At 38.4% G+C, this 22,791-nt stretch overlaps 1 long non-coding RNA gene across 1 annotated transcript; it reads right to left on the reverse strand.

Moving 5' to 3' along the window:
• Positions 1 to 5,715: 5,715 nt before the first annotated feature.
• LOC117994159 (uncharacterized) lies at positions 5,716 to 8,209 on the reverse strand. Its single transcript, XR_011238230.1, has 2 exons — positions 8,068 to 8,209; positions 5,716 to 6,933 (listed from the first exon to the last, which is right to left on the reverse strand). It is a non-coding gene; the product is annotated as an uncharacterized lncRNA (long non-coding RNA).
• Positions 8,210 to 22,791: the final 14,582 nt, after the last annotated feature.

Below are 22,791 nucleotides of genomic sequence, written 5' to 3' on the forward strand. Positions count from 1 at the left end.
CAAGTGATGAGGAAGACATAGTTTTCTACATGTATTTAAGATTTCGAAGGCGGCGTAAACGATATTGGGTGCATCCATTTATTAAAAATAACCATTTAACTTGACTTTTCACAGCTGTGAAAGAATTATACATGGAGGAAGATAGATTTCAAAGATTTTACACTATGAGCAAAGACAGCTATGAAGTACTTTTAAAATTAATTACCTACTCCATTAATTGAAAAAAAAAAATTGTCTGAGAAGCGGTTTGTCCTAGTGACCCTTTGTTAACGTAACGTTAAGGTGAGTGAGTTAACGTTAAGGTAAGGGTAAGTGATATAATTGTGTTCCAACGCGCCGCTGTCTACAAACTGGTGGACTCTTCGGGCAAAATGAATACACCAGGCCCAAGGCTCTACATGACGAAATCGGGACGAGCATCAACGTGTCGCTTGAAGACCCAAAGAGAAAAAAACCAGTTTGGCGCTGACGACGGAGCAAGTCCAGAAGTTCCTGGAACAAAATCGCCAGCAGCAACAGTCTGTCATCGAACGCTCTCATCAAAAGCAGACACAGAAACATTAATAAGTGCAAATGTTTTTTCAACGGTGAAAAAGAGACCGAAAAGGTGAAATCTTTCTTGGCAGCCCTTCACCTGTTCAGAAGCCTAGAAGCCTTGCTGGTATCTGTTTGGCCTCAAAACAGATACTCTCCTTCACAACCTAGGATCTAAGATAGTTAGAATACTCCACACACAAAATATCTTTTTAAACGCAAGATAGAGGTCTTAAGAGGATTCAAGCTCAAGTGGAGAGGCTAACGCAGGAAGATAGAAACTGTTTCTTCTTTAAATTATTATTGAATGTATTTTAATTGATAGAGCTGTTTGATGCAATCTTTGTTTTTATTTGTGTTTTTATTTTATATAATTAAAACAAAATTACACAGACGAATGCTGACTGCGAGCGCATTTTCAGCCAAGTCAAACGAACAAGACAAACAAACTTTTAACCAAAACAATAAAAGAAAATATTTTCATCCAGCAATCAATCAAAAGAAATAGCAAAAACTGTGTTGATTTCAAGCCTAATAACGATTTGTTGACTAAGATGAATTATACTCGTGCTTTGGCCGAAAATATTAATTAAGTTTACATAGTAGTAGACGCTATGGTCTCGCCAATCTGCACTGTATTTGAGAGTTTTTTTTTTACTGGTATCACCGATGTAACTACCTGCAGCCTTCATTACGCTTTTAGTGCTCCGCCAGTCAGCACGCGTCTCTTATACGCCCTAGTTTTGTTGTTCCTTTGCTTAAATACGTTAAAATGGGAAAAGGTACTCGTGAAGCTTGCGAAGATTATAATTCGTTAGCAAACAAAATTAGAAAATTAGAACAAAAACTAGTGCACTTTCGCCGCAAGGATCGACGTAGAACAAGGACGTCTTCAACCTAATCATCGAGTCGAGACCTTGTGAGCGAGTCTTGACTTTTTGTTTTTGTGTAATCAAAGTGGACTTGATAAAATTATGACATCTTATAGAATGGAGACCACTGAGTGTCCACCGGCGCCACCGCCGTCACCGGAGCCCGAGCGCCTCACCCCTCCGGCTAGGCGGCTGCCGCCTCCACCGCGGTCTCCTCCGGTGAAGAGGAGGCCGCCAATGTCGGAGCAGCAGCTGCAAGAGCTGCAGGCTCTTTGGGCTGAGGCGATGGCCAAGGCAGAAGAACTCGTGCAGCGCCGCGTTGAGCGGCACGCACGCGCGCACGGAGCAAGGCGAGAGGAGCCCTGGTAAAATGGGCAAGCAGTTTTAATTGCTAAGTGGACCTCCGGTGAGGAGGAGGCCGCCAATGTCGGAGCAGCAGCTGCAAGAGCTGCAGGCTCTTTGGGCTGAGGCGATGGCCAAGGCAGAAGAACTCGTGCAGCGCCGCGTTGAGCGGCACGCACGCGCGCACGGAGCAAGGCGAGAGGAGCCCTGGTAAAATGGGCAAGCAGTTTTAATTGCTAAGTGGACCTCCGGTGAGGAGGAGGCCGCCAATGTCGGAGCAGCAGCTGCAAGAGCTGCAGGCTCTTTGAGCTGAGGCGATGGCCAAGGCAGAAGAAAGAACTCGTGCAGCGCCGCGTCGAGCGGCACTCACGCGCGCACGGAGCAAGGCGAGAGGAGCCCTGGTAAAATAGGCAAGCAGTTTTAATTGCAAAGTGGACTTTCTCCTCCGGTGAGGAGGAGGCCGCCAATGTCGGAGCAGCAGCTGCAAGAGCTGCAGGCTCTTTGGGCTGAGGCGATGGCCAAGGCAGAAGAACTCGTGCAGCGCCGCGTCGAGCGGCACGCACGCGTGCACGGAGCAAGGCGAGAGGAGCCCTGGTAAAATGGGTAAGCAGTTTTAATTGACTCGTATTTTAATCCTTAAGGGTGCCTGTCCACGGAAGCGGAGATGTGTATAGTTGACCAATCAGACCTTTGTCAGATGACGGAATAAAATTTTAACGTTATTTACCGACAATCTGATTGGTCTGCTCAACACATCTCACAGTGGACAGTCACCCTTACAGCCCTTTCACACGGCGTCCAGTTTTTTTGCAGGATCCCGTTTGATGGCGAATGTGTTTATATGCTAGCGAGCATCCCGCATGCGGGATGCTCGTGTGAACGCTAGTAATAAGCTAAGGTTAGTAATTAAATTCTTTTAGGAATTAAGGTATTATAAATAAAATCAGTGATGAAATATTCTACAAACTTATTTTATTTTTTCAGTTGAAAAGAGTCAGAAAAAATGGAGAAAAATACGGGATGATTATAAAAACCCAGCAAAAGCCCGAACAGATGCTAGTGGCTCTGCTGGAGGTAAGTGCCGAAAGAATAAAAGAAAGCTGATGATATGAGAAAGAATTACAATCCTTGCGATCTTTTAATAAACTATGTATTAATAAACTATTGTGCCAACGCTTTTAGTTTCGTTTACCAGCAAGATGGTTACTGTAACTGAATTGACTCAAACTACTAATGCTAGGCGTGGTGGACAACAGGAAGATGATTCTTTCTTTTCTTCATTGGTGAAAGCTTATGGTAATTCTTCACATTCCCCTTCTTCGTTGTTTACTAAATTAGCTATAATTTTAGCAGTTGCTTTGGCTGTTAACTCTAAAAACCCAGCTGACATGGCTATTACTCATTTAAAGTCCAATAAATCAGATCATTCCATTATAAGTTTAATTCAGACTGTCGTTGTAAGATTCTTGAGCTTTCGCCGCGGATAGAAATTAGTTTGGCTTTGTGTTTGCCTTTTATTAATTGGTCCTTTAAACCTAGCATCAGAAACGGACTTGGAGCATTGGCCGTAATTGTCATGTGTGGAAGCCGCGCGCGCCGGGTCCGAGACCGGTTTCTTCGTCCCCCCGCGCGCCTCTCACCTAACGGGACCGCGCGGCCGTTGGAATAAAACGCTATCGCTCGAAAAGTGACCAGTGCGCTCCGAACGATCACACGCGAAGCCCGTGCTAGCCGCCACGCGAAATTTCCGCTCCCGCGCTTGTCGTAGTTAATTTTGAATAGCGACTATCTTGTATATTTGTAATATCCCGCAATAAACGTGTACATAACGATCTCCGTGTTTATTCTGTACGTACCACCTATCAAACTACAGTGGTGACCCCGACGTGATCTGAACACGCAACCTTCTGATTTTTTTGTTCACATAGACCTGGTTTAAAAAACTAGAGATTTCAATTGTATTGAGTGAAACTGAACCTAAACGTATACCAAAATGCCCACGTCAGGCCAATCTGCTAAATCGCCAATAACTCAAAGAGTTAGGAAGTCATCAGACTCTGCTGATGATGACCTGTACTCTAACGTCCCTAGGTCCAAGCCACCACCACTACTACCAAGGGAAGCATCAGAGGATGACGGTTGGAGACCCTGTGGAGATTACAGAGCGCTTAACGCAAGAACTATCCCAGACAGATACCCCGTGCGACATATTCAAGACTTTTCGCATCAATTGTCTGGTTGTACTATTTTTTCTACAATTGATTTAGTGAAAGCGTATAACCAGATTCCTATCCACCCGGATGATATCATGAAGACTGCCATCACTACGCCGTTTGGGTTGTATGAATTCCCATTCATGACCTTCGGGTTAAGGAATGCAGCCCAAACGTTCCAGCGGTTCATCGACGAGGTGTTACAAGGACTAGAACATTTTGCTTATGGGTACATAGATGACATCATCATTTTTTACGTCACTTACGTCAAGTGCTTTCGCGACTTAAACAGTATGGCGTTCTCATAAACACAAACAAGTGTGTCTTAGGTCAACAAGAGGTAACTTTTCTAGGATACCAAGTCTCTAGAGCAGGAACTCAGCCATTGAAGTCCAAGGTCGATGCCATTGTGGAGTTCCCGGTACCGAAGACCATAAAGGAGTTAAGAAGATTCCTCAGCATGGTAAATTTTTATCGCCGCTTTATACCCAATGCAGCTAGGTTACAAGCGCCTCTTAATTCTCTTTTAGCTGGTCCTAACGTAAAAGGCTCACAACCAGTCCAGATGACACCAGAGTTACTCCAGGCTTTTGAAATTTGTAAGCAGGCTCTCGCAAACTACACACTTCTAGCTCATCCAGACCCGGAAGCTGAGCTGTCTATAACCACAGACGCGTCGGATGTGGCCATTGGGGCTGTGCTACAACAAAAGAAGAACAGTCAGTGGGAACCACTTGCTTTTTTCTCGCGTAAGCTGAGCCCTTCTCAAAAAAATTATAGTCCTTACGATAGAGAGTTGCTTGCTATATACGAAGCAATAAAATACTTCCGTTTCATGGTCGAAGCACGCAGTTTCTTCGTAAGTACCGACCACAAACCTCTCACTCACGCTTGCCGGATATCAAAAGAAAACTGCTCACCTAGACAGTACAGGTATCTCGACTATATTAGTCAGTTTACGACCGACATAAGACGCTGCAAAGAAACGCCGGTGACGCTGTAGCGGCCAGTAGGGCCTACGCAGCATAGTCAATCCGAAACAACACGACATAAGATACCTACCTGGCAAAGAGAACGTGGTTGCTGACACACTGTCAAGGATCCAGGAAATCAGTCAGGATTTTGACTACGATGGTCTAGCACGCTCTCAGGAAGCTGAAGAAGAGTTGCAAACTTTACTACGGAGCAGATCCTCTCTGAAGCTACATAAGGTACTTAAGGTACAGGATACCTGACACGGAAATTAAAGTTTACTGTGATGTTTCAAGCCAACCTCCGCGTACGTATATTACGCCAGAATTTAGACGGACAATTTTTAACATGCTGCACAATCTGAGTCAGAGCCAGTCCACACGGCGCGTTGCGTCAGCGTTGCGTCGACGCAGCGCTACCACTGCGTTGTTTTACATACAAATAACCAAGGTGTTCACACGGCGCGCTGCGTCGTCGCAACGCACACATGACGGACAGCAGCCCCCGAGACGAAGCGGGAGGGGGTGTACTCGTGCGACGTCGGAGCGTCAGCGCTCAGTTGCTTGTGCGTTGACAGAGAGGATACACGGAAGCTCATTTCGTTTTACGTTTACGTTTTTGTATTTAGTTTTATTTGCAGGGTAATTAGTTTTATTTGCAGGGTAAAATGAATACCATTGAAGAAATTGACATAGATTACTTGATTACATTGATACAGGAAAGGGAAATTATATGGGACAAGTCAAACGTAGATTTTAAAAATAAAAATTTAAAAACAAAAGCCTGGGAAGACATATCAAAAGTTTTATTTCCTGATTACGAGAATTTCACAGCTGAACGAAAAAATAAAGTTGGTGAGTTCACAGTACAGATATTTATGTTTTTTTTATTTAAGAGGGCTTTCAAGATTTTCTTGCACCGCCAATTCCGCGATCAGTACAAAATTAATATCTCGACACTCTAAAATTTTAAAACTTAGGGAATTTAGATTAGCGTGAGTACTATTTTATTACTTAGCTCAAAACTAACCTAGACTACGCTGAGTAGGTATAAAATATTATTTTTTTACTGATCGCGGAATTGGCGGTGCAAGAAAATCTTGAAAACCCTCATAATACAATTATACCTTATTTAGCTGCCAAGGCAGAGTTCCTCTAGTCATAAAATAGGTCGCATATTGCTGTCTTATGACATTCGGTGCTGTCTGTTCTTCATGTACGGGTTGTATTGGGAGAAATTCATCAACACTTATAGCAAATTTATCTCTTTGTCTAAAACCATCTCGATCAGCGACAAAATTGTGTAATACACAACATGCTTTTATAATGTCAGTAGCGAAGTCATAGGACACGTCTATCGGTCTGTGAAAAATGCGCCATTTGTTAGCCATAATCCCAAAAGCGCATTCGACATATCTTCTGGCTCTGCTTAGACGGTAATTGAAAACCTTTTGTTGTAAGTCGAGATTTTGACCGCCATATGGACGCATAATATGTTTGCTCAGTCCAAAAGCTTCGTCACCCACAAATACATACGGGGTTGGTATATTGCTACCAGAGAGTGGCTGGGGTTGAGGTAGTGGTAAGTTGTTGTTAATCATTAGCTCGTACAGTTTAGAATTTTGTAATATGGTTGAATCGCATTCTTTTCCGTATGCACCGATGTCGACAAATACGAATTTGTAATTTGAATCCACAATAGCTAGCAACACAATCGAAAAAAAGGCTTTATAATTAAAAAAAAGTGAGCCACTATTTGCAGGATTACACACGCGGATATGTTTGCCGTCGATGGCACCAACACATTGAGGAAAATTTGCCTTTACATCAAAACCCCTCGCTATTGTTTGGAAACTTTCAGTTGTCAGTTCAGGGATGTTGTCTCGAAGAAGATTGGTCCATATAGCACGACAAACTCTTTGTATTATATATGCAATAGTAGATTTTCCCCGTTTGAATTTGAAATGTAAATCAGTTATTGAATTTCCACTTCCTAGGTATCTGAAAAGAAAATAATTATTATAATATGCATTTATGAGATAGATAGATACCCGAAAAAAAATACTGACATATTCAGACATCGATAGCAAATAACTTTCTCTATGTAACCAATTAATTCTGGAATCGCGAAAAAAATAGCAGCTGTTGCATACATTTTGATTCAGTAGGTATTGCTTTTTGTATGTAACAGCTGTTATATTTTCACGATTCCAGAGTCGGTCACATAGTGTTTGTTAACGATATCTGAATATGTCATTAAATTTTATCGAGAAATTCACTATGTATAAATTATTAAATCATGTTTACTATTGGTTTTGCAGGTAATGATTTAATAAAAAAATGGAGAAGTGTAAAAGATAATTACTTCAGATATTCAAAAAAATTAAAAGAAGCATCAAAATCGGGCTCGGGCGCTACGAAACTGAAGAAGTATCATTTATACAATCAACTCCTTTTTTTGAGAAAAGTGGAACAAAATGCCACCGAATCTAGCTTAGACTCGCCTAGAGAAATCAACAATGAATCTACGTCTACAAATGATGACATTACCACAGACAACACTCCGCGCTATGTTCCAGTCGCGCGCAAAAGGGCAATGCAAATGGATGAGTTTGAAAGAGAAGGACTAAAACTTCTCAAGGAGCCGGAAAATCGCCATATGTCCTTTTTCAGAGCTATATTGCCATCTATTCAAGAATTTTCCGACCGAGAAACTCTCCGTTTCCAAAGTAAAGTTATACAAATTATAGATGAAATGCGGTATGGACAAACATCATCATATGTGAGTGGCCCATCAACGTCTCACCAACCACCATATGGGTATCAAACAGCAAATTTTCAAAGTACATACATTTCTGATTTTAATAATTCAATTACATCTCCAGAAACATCTCAAGCAAGTGAAGAAACTGAATACGATTTTTCTAATTTGTAATTACTGGATGATATCTCTCTTAAATAATGTCTAAATTTAAAATTATGACAATTGCTGATTATTTGTGAGTTGATTACTCTCTTAAATAATGTCTAAATTTAAAATTATGACAATTGCTGATTATTTGTGAGTTGATTACTAATTAAACAAACCAAAAAAACTGTTATATTTTTATTACTTAAATATATTTATATAGTTACCTTAAAGTGATTCCCAGCATTTCTACTGGTTCCACTGGATTCCTCATATTAGTATAGTTTTTTCGTATGTGTGGTTCTAAGGACTTCAATAAACATTCGAAGCTGGATACACTCATTCTAAAAAAATTATAAAACTTCTTTTCGTCTAATAGCAACTCCCGATATTCTAAAAAAAAAAACTGTCCATCACGATTTCTTAATGAAATGAAAGGACTGATCCAGTACCGTCTTGTGATCTTGCGTCGATTTCGGCGGTGACGTAGTAATAGGAGCAATGCTAGACGTCTTTTCCGATCCATGATTTGCTATAGACTGACTGCGAATTTTTTTCAAAATACTTGCCGCAACTGTGCGTCGCCGCTGCGCCGACGGAACGTTGACTGCGTCATAGTAACGCTGCAGCGCCCGTGTGGCCGGCTATGCGTCAAAATATTTGCGTTGCGACGACGCAACGCAACGCAACGCGCCGTGTGGACACGCTCTCACCCAGGAAACACAGCTACAGTGCGACTGGTGACACAAAGATTTGTATGGCCAGGGATCCGCCGAAACTGTAGAGAGTGGTCTCGCCAATGCCTACAATGTCAAGGCAGTAAGATAACTCGTCATACCTCAGCTCCACTTTCCACTTTCCTTGTCCCTTCGTCGAGGTTCTCTCATATCCACCTCGATATCGTCGGACCATTACCAACCTCTTATGATTTCAAAACGAATTCCAAAAATGTGTCTCGCTTTCGATTTTCGAATGTTACTTACTTCACGTAAGTTATAAGTCCCGCAAATTGCTAATGGCTGCCATTTTAGTGACGTCGGCACTAGACTGAAGTTACGAGCTGATTGTATAGTTTTACTTAAATATACGTCAAATGACGTCATTTCGATGATAATGAAATCTGATGAATCTGAATGAATTGCAATTTGCGGGACTTACGCCATATAGCTAAGATACTAGCAATATCAGCTGGACTTAAAAACATATTTTGTGTTATGGCAATACCAAACTATAAGTTCGCCAACCTTTTGAAGGAATCCGCCATTTAATTTCCGACAGCAAGTAACACCAAGTTACTTGCTGTTACTTGCTACTCCTGTCCAATTAAGAGTTGTCCATGCTAGTAACATGCTCGCGCTCAGATTTGCTAAATACAGTAAGGAAGTAAAGGACACCCTCTTCAATGCTTACTGCCAGAGTTTCTATACCTGTCAGCTATGGTACCGGTACAAGAGGGCGTCCTTCAGCACCATAAGGGTGCAATATAATGATGCATACCGCATCCTTATGAAGTTTCCCAGATACTGCAGCGCATCGAGCATGTTCGCCGAGGCGGGAATGCCCGATTTCTTTGCTGTTATTAGGGCGCGTATATCTTACTTTTTGGGAAAGATTGCGTAGTTCTGATAACAGCATCCTCCGAGTGGTGGGCCAGAACCTACGTAGTCCAATGATAGCACATTGGATCTTGACACATCGAAATGCGAATAGAAAATAGCTAGAAAAGCTTGGGAATGAGTTGCTTACTAATAAGTTTCAATAATTTTGTAAAGTGGTGATAATAAAAAGAATACCCGGCTGAGTTTGTTGTGGGCTCTTCTCAGACCTGGGCGCGTTTGGAACCCTCGTAGCTTTAGTTTTAAGTTTGCGTTATAATTATCACCACTATATCTTACAATTCTAACACCATACCAGACCATCAATAAGCGTAATTTATTACCTATTTTGAATAAATCATTTGACTTTGACTTTGACTTTGAAACACCTTTTGTGTGCAGTTTTGACTTACATAATCTTATTATTTTATTTTATATACCTAATTAATTTGCTTATTATACATATATTTAAGTATGATTATTTACTTATTTTAATTTTGTATATTTTTGTTTGTGTGCTTTGGGTGTTTACATTAAATAAAGAAATTATTATTATTATTATTATAACAAAAGTGTAATAGTGCTTGTGCTACTTTATTTTTCTAGGTCACAAGAACATAGTGAACTGTAAGTACGTGTTAGAATAAACTAAGGACAGTTACTGGACTGTAAATTAGATTTAAAAATTAATCATAAGTAGAAGTTTAAGCTAGAATAATATTACTTATTAGCCCATAGGCTAGATGGTAGTAGCAATAAAGCTACCATTTTATAATGGTGCTTTATGGTAGAAAAAAAAAAAAAAAAAATTATAACAAAAAGGACACATTTGAAGGTTTTACCTTTAATAATGCTGTAATGTGTGACCCAAGGCACTTGCACAATACAAGCACTTATAATGTAACGCACGGTAGAATTAAGGGATTATTATTAAAGCACGCACTGAAGCAACAGTCTTGTCTTATTTGGGCCTGCATTACCACATGGCGACCCTGCCAGTCGGTGTGCGCGCGACGCCACCATGCGCGTGCACCGGCTGGGCACCGAAATTAGAAATATAAAAATTTGAAAATGGAGAATTTAAAATTGAATGTTTTTTTTTAATGATCCACTGTATGAGAATGAGAACTATGGAATAAATAATTTAAATAATACCAGGCTATGGAAAAAATATGGACATGATATATAAAAAAAGGAAGAAAAAATTCGTCATAATACGTCACTTAAATAAAATTTTATATAATTCCTGAAGAAGATTACAGGCGGCGAAAAATGGGGCGTCATAACTATAAATATGGAATCATAGAAGATATTAAAAAGTGTAAAGTGTTTTCCGAAGTTTTTCTAAAATTGTGTTTTTTTATGTGCAGACAAGTTTTGGACCGTACACATGAGTGAACATTTTAAATTAGAGACTGGTAAAAATTAAGGTGTTTTAGACATAACACTAATTGTAATTTTTTTTAACGGTGTCCAGATATAAATTTGGTTAATTTATTTTGTAACACAACTATTTTTTTCTTGTATTGACTGCATTATTTGACCTGACCGTTGACTTTACTTCGCACAGTGACTTCGCATGGTTTTATATTAAAATGTGTTTTTTCAGCTTAATTTTTTTTTACAAAATACATAGGATTACAAGGCCATCTGAGTACATGCTGTAATGAAATCTTGGTCCAGTGTAAGCAGTAATTTAGGTATGTAATTTTGACTCTGAATTTTGTTTTTTTTTTTTTTCAATATTAATTAATTGATTTTAGGTAGGTATCTATACTATATAGTTAGTTAGATAGTTATTAATTTATTTCTAGAGTTCAATTAAGTAATTATTTATTTGAAAAGATTTTCGAAAATCGGTGATTTTCGTTACGAGTCAAATTTTAGAAATTATAGATTTCAGTTATTAAATTTACTCTCATTTACAGTTTGTCTAACTTTTAAACTTAATAGTGGTTAATAGTTTTCATTTATTTTACAAAATTATTAGTAGGAAAGTACTATTTTATAGCAGTAAAAGTTCAGATAAGTTTACGGAATAGATTTATAACTTGGATTTTAGATTTTATTAAAAGCATTTATTAACATAGAAATCATTCTTTAGGTATGATATTAGGTATCAAGAACTTTGTGTTGCAACTTTTTGCCGATGACCAAAGTAAACAGGTCATATGAAACACAAAAGAAACGCTGATACGAACCTTTGCGATTTGTATCACAATACAATAATTGCTATTGAATTAGAGAACAATAGGTACTCGGACAATGATAAAATATTATATCTAATTGATAACTAAGCAACTTAATTGTTTTCAGATTTGTTTAATTTGATAACTTAGCAACTTTATTCAGTATGCAGGCGCGCTGCCATTTTAATCGCCCCACCGTCATTTTGAGACAATAAAAGTGAATGCGGCGGTACGAGGAGATTATTATTCGTGTGGCTCTTGCCAAGGGCACTTCTCAGTAGACACTATGTGTGTCGTACTGTAGGTTATTATAATTGTTGTTGTGACCTAATGTGGTTTAAGACGTAAGGTTATAGTACTAGGTTGTGAAAGGTGCTGTGAAAGTGTGTGTGACTGTGTAGTGTGTGTTCACTAGCTGTGTATCGGTAAGTCCTTCTTGTATCGTTCCAATTTGTATTAGACAAACGTGATTGTTGTAGTTGAGGTTAATTGAACTAAGTGTGGTGTGCTAGGTTAGCTGGTTGGTCTGGGGCCGGTATGGGGATGGTTGGAGCCGGTCGCTAGGTAGGGACTTAGCTAGTGTTAGTTAGCGATGTCTAGTCTCATAAGAGACGTTGTTATCATGACTCATTATTGACGGTAGGTTAATAGTTGAGGGTAGTCTGTGATATCTCTCGTAGTGTGCAAGAATGATGTTAGTATGCCCACGAAGGCTCAGTTAATCTAAAGGTTGTAATCCTGACGTATCTGGTTAACCATTACCTAAGGTTACTTTTAGTGGTTTACTCTTCAATCTCGATCATAATGACATACTTCTGGTGCTGACTAGCCTATAAGTATCTTCTTCTTATTTTGATTTATAATATAAAAAGTTTTGGCAAATGTAAATATGTGACGTATTGAATATCGTTGATGATGAATGGTAGCAGAATATATGACGTTTTATAGGCTAATGAGTACTTGAACACGATTTAGGAGTTCATATGGATTTTACGTAGAAAATTTCCGCATAATGGATGCGAGGTGTATTAAATGAATGTAATTAATGTTTTTTTCCGGAATTTGAATGATGAGAATGGTTAATTTTTTTTTGCAGAAGACGTTGGGGTTTGTTTTGAATATGAAGTGAATTGAAAGAGTGTAAGGATTTGGTTAGGAGTTGAATGATGAGAATGTATTTTTTTTTTAGCAGAAGACGTTGGGGTTTGTTTTATTTATAGAGAATGTAAGGTTTGGTTTGGTATGCATACGCAGTTGGAAAGAGATTGCAAAGTATTAATATAAATGTGAGGATGATAAATATTGTAAGTTACCGGCCCATCTCTTGATCATGTTGTACGCTAGTTCGTCTGCGTGAAAGACTGGAGCAAAAGGTACAAAAGTAATGAAAATATGATGAATGAAATAATGGCATTTTGGGAATGGTATTATGGAATTGGAAAGGATTTGGTAAAGGTATAAAATATTTGTGAAAGGATATGGAATGAAAACTATTGAAGATAGGTTGTGTTACTAGATAACACATGGCAAGATATATTTTTTCTTTGAAATAGGAATGGGAAAGTGTTAATAAGTTTATCGATTTTAACTTTATCATTGGTGGACGGACTGATCACCCGAACATTATGGCATAGTTAATAATCGATACAACTATTTTTTATATAAGTTGTTGTGCTTCTGAATGTATACTCGCCTTTTATCTCGATCATGATGTACAGTAGTTGTCTTCGTGAGAGTAATTGTGCATAGGAGTATAAATGAGAATTAAATGAAAATATTAAAAAGTTACATAACGAAGCGGTTATGAATAAAATAATAATAATATGAATGAAAGAGGTTATGCCATAATTATGGTTATAATAATATGATGAAATTAATACAAATATGACTTGTGTAGGTAATAATATAATAGCGCGCGCACACGAACTCGGATGATGACAGACCTAGGAAGAAATAGAAAAAATGATGTGACTTATTAAATAGCTGGCCAGCATTTAACACAATTAAATGAATTAAAAATGACTTCTACCCGGACTTGACTTTAATTGTTTTTTATTTTATTTTTTTACTGTATTATTTTAACTTTATGTTTTACTTTGTGTATTTTCATCGTTTAGAAAAAAAAAATTGTACTTAGTTTTAATTTTTTTTTCAAGTGCCCTGGGAGGTGTAATGTGTGACCCAAGGCACTTGCACAATACAAGCACTTATAATGTAACGCACGGTAGAATTAAGGGATTATTATTAAAGCACGCACTGAAGCAACAGTCTTGTCTTATTTGGGCCTGCATTACCACAATGCCGATCAGTTTGCTGACCATGCTCTTGTTTTCATGGTCAAGGGAGTCAAACCAAATTTTAAGCAACTGTAATGTCCTTTCAAAAGTTATAAGACTACCCACTGTACAGGGACTTAATTCATAGGCACATAGATCAACTTAGGAAACGGTCCACAAGGTTTTCTCTCGCTTGTCCTACTGCAAACTTAGATAAGGAGTCCAGCACAAATTCTCAATCGCCAGTAGTTTTACCGGAGCAGGTCCAGCCGGAGCGATCTACTCGTAGTGACAGTGAATCACCAGCTACGTCGGGTAGCCCCAAAGGGTCAGGAAATACCCATGTGAATACTCCGCCTTCGCCGGAGTTTTAAGATGCTGTCGGAAGAACGAGTCTCCGGCTCAGATCCGCCGCATTACCTCACCTGCTCGCCCAAGTACGCCTGTGGCTCGCCCAGTAAGACAATGGCGGTTAACAAAACTTTTTTTTTCTATTTGTACCTAGCTTTAGTATTTTTATAAAGAAGTAAGAATTTAGGCACACCGCTAGGATTTTAAGTGTTTGTAAGGTGTGGAGGTGTAAAGTGGGTAGTCTTATAACTTTTGATATGCAAGTGTCAGTCATGGAACGAACATGGAATAAACGGATTGTGTGAATATTCTCTGCGTCTAATTTCCTTCCCTTCGCCCTCAGGACATTACAGCAACCTATTGCATTTTATATCACTAGTTGTATAAAAAAGATAGAATTAAAAAGTATTATAAAATTATAAAAACAGTCATCCGCCATGCGCAGGACTCTGGTTCAATAATAATAAATAAAGTGTGTGACCAAGGATGAAAAAACAAATGATGTTTGAGCAAAGGAGTTGAGTGGTGGTATGACTACTTTTCTGAATGAATAATTTGTTTGACTCTTTAAATGTAAGTACTTTAAATGTACCAGATGGTAAAGTTATCAAGGGAGCGGTCAAATATAATTCGCCCCACCATGAGTTATGGAAAGAAAGCACAAAGGTTTTGAAAAGTGTAAAATTTTTACAAAAAAAAACAAGTGAATAAAATTCGATTAGAAACAATTGTACCATCAATCACAGATCTTAGGGACCATAGAAGGCATGCAAGCAATTTGGCAAGTTAGGTTTGGCAAAAAAGTATAGTTTAGACGCTATGTTGACAAGAAATTTCAATCAGGACCCTGTTTTTTTTTTTTTTTTTTGGGAAAATCAGAAGTTACGGAGCGAGGAATAATGCCCCTAACACTATTATACACTTTTGAATAATTATAGCGCTCCTGAGATTTAACAGCACGGTAGAAACTATATAGATACCTATATAGAGTATATGTATCGATTAGTGCCGGTACCAAAAACCAGATGGCGCTTCAAAATATTTTGGCATACAGGGCTCTTTTCCCTCTGTATATATTACTATACTCTTTGCGCGATACCTTTTTTTATTTTTTATTTTTTTTTATTCAGATACAAGTTAGCCCTTGACTGCAATCTCACCTGGTGGTAAGTGATGATGCAGTCTAAGATGATAGCGGGCTAACCTGGAAGGGGTATGGCAGTTTTTATTAAACCCATACCCCTTTGGTTTCTACACGGCATCGTACCGGAACGCTAAATCGCTTGGCGGCACGGCTTTGCCGGTAGGGTGGTAACTAGCCACGGCCGAAGCCTCCCACCAGACCAGACCAGAAATTTAGAAATTATAAAATTCCAAACCCCTGCCAGGAATCGAACCCGGGACCTCCCACTATTAAGACCACAGCGCTCACCACTGCGCCAGGGAGGTCGTCAAAACTATCAATTTAGCACAGGATCTTTGTTATGGCATGGATCTACGCCGGGCCGCCTGTGTGTGTTGTCTTAGATCCATGTCTATGCTACCTTGCCTTCTCTTATTGGATTTTAAACTTTATTACTATTGTAATAGACAGATAAATAACGAACAACAAACAGTCGTTGTTCATTTCGTTCAAAGTAAGCGTCGCTTGGTACGTCCATTTGAATTTCACCTTAAACCCAGTCTCACTAGCCTTTAAATCCTCTTCAACCTAGTTGCCTGGTAGAGATCGCTTCACAGCGATAAGGCCGCTAATTGTATGTTCTTTTTTTTTTTTTTTATTCGTTATAGGCGCACGCTTGACCACGATCACACCTGATGGAAAGTGATGATATGGCCTAAGATGGGACGCGTTTGCCTAGAAGGTGCCTATTCACTCTTGTTTTAATGATACCCGGATTATAATTGACAGGAAACACTGATCTAGGAAGAGTATTCCAGACCCTAGCCATGCGTATAAGGAATGATGACGCAAAGCGTTTCGTGCGCGAAGATGGAATGTTGACGACAGGGGTGAAAACTCTTCTTTTATGTTACTTTTTTGTGTCTTTTCTCTTTGGTGTACAATAAAGAATATTAAACTAAACTAAACTAATACATTGACAGCACGACCGGTCCTTCACAAGAACCGACGGCATCACCCAGCACCTCGGGCTTGCAAAATGTGGCGCCACAAACACCAAGAACTGGTCAGCGCCCAGCACCACCTCGAGCTCGCAGAGTATTGCCACCGCACGACTGGTTCCTAAACGCTCAATTAGAGCAAAATAATTTGTTGAAAGTAAGATCATTCTTACAATGGACACTTGCATTCTGCCTACATAGCATACAGGCAAATAATACATATCAATACATTCATGCTAACACATATACTACATTCAAGACACTGTCGTCTCGAGTCTCACCCCACGCAGTGTGTGTGGGAGGGTAATCGTACTGAGGCGGTCAGTCGAGTTCGGACCGCCGCACAGTGAAGACGTGGATAGTGAGATGGTCGAGCCGATATTTATACACTATAATTAAATACTCATACATGAGTTACTACACTGCCTATTTGTGAAGGCAAAATTATTGGAATTATATGTTTTCAATATCCAGAAACCAATTCCAATGAAAACCCAAGCCCAATAACCGGGACAGACAGCTTTGACAAAGTGACACTCACGTTACCAGAAGACATATTGGAAATGTCATTCAACAAGTTCAAAGTTAAAAACTTATTGTACAATCCTATTACATTAAGCTTAGGAATTAAGTTCCAATAAGTTTAAGTGATTTTGTGAAGTGGTGATAATAAAAAGAATACCCGGCTGAGTTTGCTGTGAGCTTCTGTGGAGATTAGGGCGCGTTTGGAACCCTTGTAGCTTTAGGTTTATCATGGCGTAATTAATTATTATCAATTGATGAAGAAAAAATGTCCACAGGAAAGAACTATGTATTATTCCTTTATGGTTTCCGTGATACGTATGCGTTTCTGTTAGTTTTTCATAATTTTCTTGTTCAAATTGGCTTCCATTGTAATTATTAAATATTAAATATTAAAAATAGTGTGCATAAAAGTTTCATAACAATCTTTTGTTAGAATCCTAAATTCACAACACCATCTGGTGTTCCCACTCGAAATGTCTTTACGAACGACACCTACCAACTGCACTAGGAACAACTATGTATGTCAAAAGTATATCAACCGTCTTGCACTTCAAGCTGACATAAGGTGTTTCGAGCACTTGGATAGACTGTTGGATAGCGTTTGAATCAGTAGTCTAAACGGCTTTTTAACTTTTTGGTTTTTTTGTGATAAAAATATATATTATATATGTCGTCAGAGCAAAATTACACATAGACACGTTGGCAGCGTCCCATTTACCGGGCAAGTGCCAAAAAGCGGCTGCTGCAGCAGAGTCTGCTCAAGAACTTATGCGCCGTAAATACTCAGTCAGTAAGGACTATGTATTTGCGGCGCTTGCGTTAAAGACTCTGGGCCCATGGTCATCGGACACGAAAGCTTTTATAAACGTCGTGTCGCAAAAGCTGATCCACGCGTCTGGTGACCCAAGAGCTGGTGCTTATTTCGCTCAACGGTTGAGCCTTGCCGTTCAGCGAGGTAATAGCGCCAGTGTTTTGGGCACAATGCCCATAAATGACCCTTTGGACGGCGTACATTTTTTGTAAATATAATTTTTTTTGTGATAAGTTTTTTCTGTTAATTTTGTATTTAAATAAATTGCTAGAGGTTTATAAAAAGAAATAGCATGAATATTTATTGATTATTATTTTTACTCGTATGCCAAAATATTCATTCTATTTTCATAGTATTGTACATACAATGTAAATATTTCGATGGGCAGAACCAATGATTTCACAAATTTTGGCTGGAATATTTTTCGTGACGCTTTGACGGACTTATAGCGACCTCATATTTTATATAAAATAGCATGAATATTTTTTCTTATGATTGAAAAATATTTATACTATTATCAAAGTTTTTTTACGAAAACATTTCACCGTTTTTACCACCAGAACAAAAAGAACGGTAAATGGTCAGAACCAACTATTTCATAATTTTTTGCAGTAACCTTTTGGTGAAACTGTCGACCTGATTTATAGTTTACATCTACATAAACATGAATATTTTTCTTTTTAAATATTTTTTGAAAAATATTCATATTATTTTCGAAGTAGTTTTATTTCGAAGATATTTCACCCAAAAAGCAAGGACAATTTTTGGATTGGTCAGAACCAATGATTTTATAATTTTTTGCTGGAACTTTTTTCATGGGGGTTTAAAAATTTGTGGCGACCTCTTTTGTAAGCAGAAAACATCAATATTTCTAGTTTAGGAATAATTTTAAAAATATTTTTGTATTGCAAAAAGTTTCATCATTAAAGGAAAGAAAATCGAAAATGGACAGAACCATTGCTTGGTGTTTTTGAAATTGCGAAAAGACATGAACAAAATTATTGTTTAGAGAATATTTATTAGCCATGTTAATTCATAACTAACATTCCCCTTTCCCCTCCAACTAAGCGCCTACAAGCACAAGCTTAGGTAGGCGCTTAGTTGAGAGGTACGACGAACCTTAGCAATAGGTACGACAAAAGTGCAACAGGTGGGTTTGAACTCCCTTTTCTTTCCCCCAACTAAGCACCTACCTAAGCTTGTACTAGGCATAAGCTTAGGTAGGCGCTTAGTTGGAGGTACGACGAACCTTAGCAATAGGTACGACAAAAGTGCAACAGGTGGGTTTGAACTCCCTTTCCCCTCCAACTAAGAACCAAGCACCTACCTACCTAAGCTTGTACTAGGCACAAGCTTAGGTAGGCACTTAGTTGGCTGTACGACAACCCTAAGCAATAGGTAAGACAATACGCTCTTTAACATATGAGCTATTGAGAATATTAATTTTGATGGACCATTTTGCGTGAAACTTATATAAGAAACTTTCAGGTCATCCAAGCATCATTTACCTCCCATTCTTTAGTCGGCCATAACTTATTTTTTTACTCTGAATCTTTTCTTCGATGAGTGCAGACAGAACTAGGTAAAGGTAACATCATCAGATCTTGCACTTGGTTTAAAATCCAATCCTCTTGATTGTGGTCAGTCAAGTACCCTGAAGCGATGGCATGTGTTTGAAAATTTGTTTATGCAATTTTTCTTTCTCTGTAAGGTATTCAAGAATGACACTGCACTCATTTTTGTGGTTATTTTCAGATTCGGCTGACATGTTGAGTAGCGTAACCAGTATTTGAGTCCTTGTTAGGGCTCTGTAATTAGCAAAATCCGTCCCCACTAGGTGGACGGATGACATCTGACGCGTCGCAGATTGCCGCTGGATTCAGGCGGCAAGACTGTGGCATGTGGAAGTCCCTACAAGAGACCTATGTCCAGCAGTGGACGTCTATCGGTTGATGATGATAATGATGAATCAGCAAAATGTGATGTACCTGAAATAAAACATATATCCATGTTAAAAAATATAATTAAGTAGGTGCAATATTGGGAGGTCCCGGGTTCAATTCGCGGCAAGGGCAATTTTTAATTTTTAAATTGTCTGAACTGGTCTGGCGGGAGGCTTCGGCCGTGGCTAGTTGCCACCGTAGCATCGGGTATGATGCCGTATAGATACCGACAAGTACTATGGGTTTAATAAAACTACCTTGGAAGGAGTACCTATGTAAGCCTGCTTCCATCTTAGACTGCATCATCACTTACCACCAGTGCCCTGTTTATCAAACGTTACAAGTCTTGTATTACAAGCGTTTCTCTTGTAAATTTGTGCATTTTTACAAGAATGCGTTTATCAAAACTACACTTGTAAACTACAAGCTACGAGTAATATCACTTGTAATACAAGTGTTTTTCACACTTGTATTTGTGGTTTTGTTCATCAAAAATGCCTTTGTAGTTTGTAGCTTGTAACTTGTAACGAAAAAGTTGGAGAGCCTCCGTTGACTCTTAATTTATTTTACAAGTTGTATGCAAGTATGATATTTGTATAAAAGAATAATTAAATTATCTAGTACCTAGTAGTAAATAGGTAAAATAACTATAAAATAATTCAAAGGTGTAATTTTATTAAACTTATCAATGTTGCTCTTCTTAAATTTGACCAAAACGTGTCTCATGTACATACGAGTATGCTGGCATAATCTTTTTCGGCAGATACAAGTCCAAGCGACTGACATAGCAATAGTATCTCTTTCCACTCTGCTATTTTTTGGTCTTTAGATAATTTATCAGTAAATGCGCCAAATAAAATATCTTTTTTGTCACGAATTACTTAATTGAAGAATAATTGTAACTTTCGCATCAGATTTCGCCATTTTTTGCGGTGTAATTCGAATAGCGAAATTTTTTTAAAGTCTATCTATTTTTTCAAATTTTAAGTCTAACCCTAATTCATGAAAAATAATGTATAGTATAGGTACTTCCTGTTGGTGTAGGTATAAATTAAAAATACAAGTTCTACAAGTCTTGTAAAATCCTACAAGTCATGTGAAATTATTTGATAAACATAATTTACAAGAGTTTGTAAAAAAGTTCTTGTAACTTGTAACTTGTGAGCTTGTAGACTTGTAATGTTTGATAAACAGGGCACAGGTGAGATTGCAGTCATGAACTCACTTGCAACAGAATTAAAAAATGTAAACTACGTTAAGTAAGTAGAATACGGTATATGTAACTTGTCGAATCAGTAAAGGCCCAACAGTTTGACCGATATTGATGAAATTTGGTACATAGTAAGCTTACATCCCAGGGAAGGACATACGCTTACCTTTCATACCGATTGTTAAAGGCCAGTCCGTGTAACCGATTTATATGAAACTAGCATATGCTCGCGACTTCGTCCGCTTGGACTACACAAATTTCAAACCCCTATTTCACCCCCTTAAGGATTGAATTTTCAAAAATCCTTTCTTAGCGGATGCCTACGTCATAATAGCTATCTGCACGCAAGTTTGAGCTGTGCGTTGATAGATCAGTCAGTCAGTCAATCAGTCATCTTTTCCTTTTATATATTTAGATTTGCTACAAAGGTAGCTTGCATCCCGGAAATTGACACAGACAGCTTTTTAGCCCACAAACTTAAAGAGCACCCACGGGAATTAAGAAAACATAAATCCACGCGGAAGAAGTCGCGGGCATCATATAGTACTTATCTATTATTTTGTACATGACCGATAGAAAATTCAAGCCCGCCTCGTCAGTCGTCATCAAAGCACCATGACAAATATCAAGTCCGCGACAGGTTGAGATGGCAATTGGGTTATAAAATATAAATCGAGGGGATCCCTCTCCAATTGCTATCTCGATTTCGATCTTTAAATATCAAACAGTAATATTTTTATTGTTAAAACAGAGTTAAACATACCTCAAACTACGCTGTTAAGATGGCCGCTGGCCGCCGCTGCCCGCTGGATATTCACTGGGACCTAGGCTCAAGGCTGGCCGGCTTTGGGTAAATAATTCTGCCAATCTTCGGATTTGTTTTAAGATGACGATATTGGGATTATTCTCTACTTATAGAGTAAAATGTATACAATAAATTACAATGACCGTGAAAATTAAATCCTGCACAATCCATGCACCATGCAATGCACCTATGCAATCACCGACCATTTATTTACTCTATAGTCTATGCCATCTTCTGTACTGCCAACTGCTTATGAAACATGCGAGTCTACTCTATGGTCTACGCCAACTTCAAAAGTGCAGCCGTTACGGGTAACATTGTAAACACAATAAACAATGTAAATCAGGCGACGCGACGCAAGGCACAAATTCATTACAAAATACAAAACCATTCATTCTCAATGTTTACCCATCCCATTACCATAGAACGGCATAAAAATTACAGAAAACTCAATCACATGCAAAAACTAATTTTAAAATAAGATAAAAGTGTTCTGCATTACGTAATTTTGCATTCAACAAAGGAATTAATAATAACATTAGGTAATTCTACTGAGGTATTTTATTAGTCTATTAAAGCATTTTAGAGCATTACGAAGTTTTTAAACTGTTTTGATGGTGTATTTTACGTTTTAATTAAATTAACCTCGATGGGAGCTTCGTATTCGAGCCTTTTGGTGTGGAGACCTTGGGGCCGTGGGGCCCGCGGGATCGAGCTCTTTTTGAAGAAATTGCGAAAAGAGTTATCGAGTCAACCGGGGACCCGAGAGCTGGCAGCTACCTTGGTTAAAGAATTAGTTTGGCCATCCAAAGGGGTAATGCTGCCAGCATCTTGGGTACAATGCCTCGCTGCGGTGGTCTCGATGAGGTTTTAGATTTAATTTAATTAATTTTAGTTTTAATTTAATGTTGTTTTTTTAGATTTAAGTTTATTAATAGTTTATTTGTTAACCATTGATAATAAAATAAATATAAAAGTATTCATTTAAAATAATAGGTTTTACCGTATGGGTTTGTTTTATTCCTTTATAATTATTCCAATTTATAAAACCACTTTGACAATTTACCAATTGTTGGCTTTTTGGGCGAAATAGCACTTTCTAGCGATGCTTCAGATTATTAT

This window comes from Maniola hyperantus, chromosome 26, assembly GCF_902806685.2.
Source record: "Maniola hyperantus chromosome 26, iAphHyp1.2, whole genome shotgun sequence".
NCBI classification, from domain to species: Eukaryota; Metazoa; Arthropoda; class Insecta; order Lepidoptera; family Nymphalidae; genus Maniola; species Maniola hyperantus.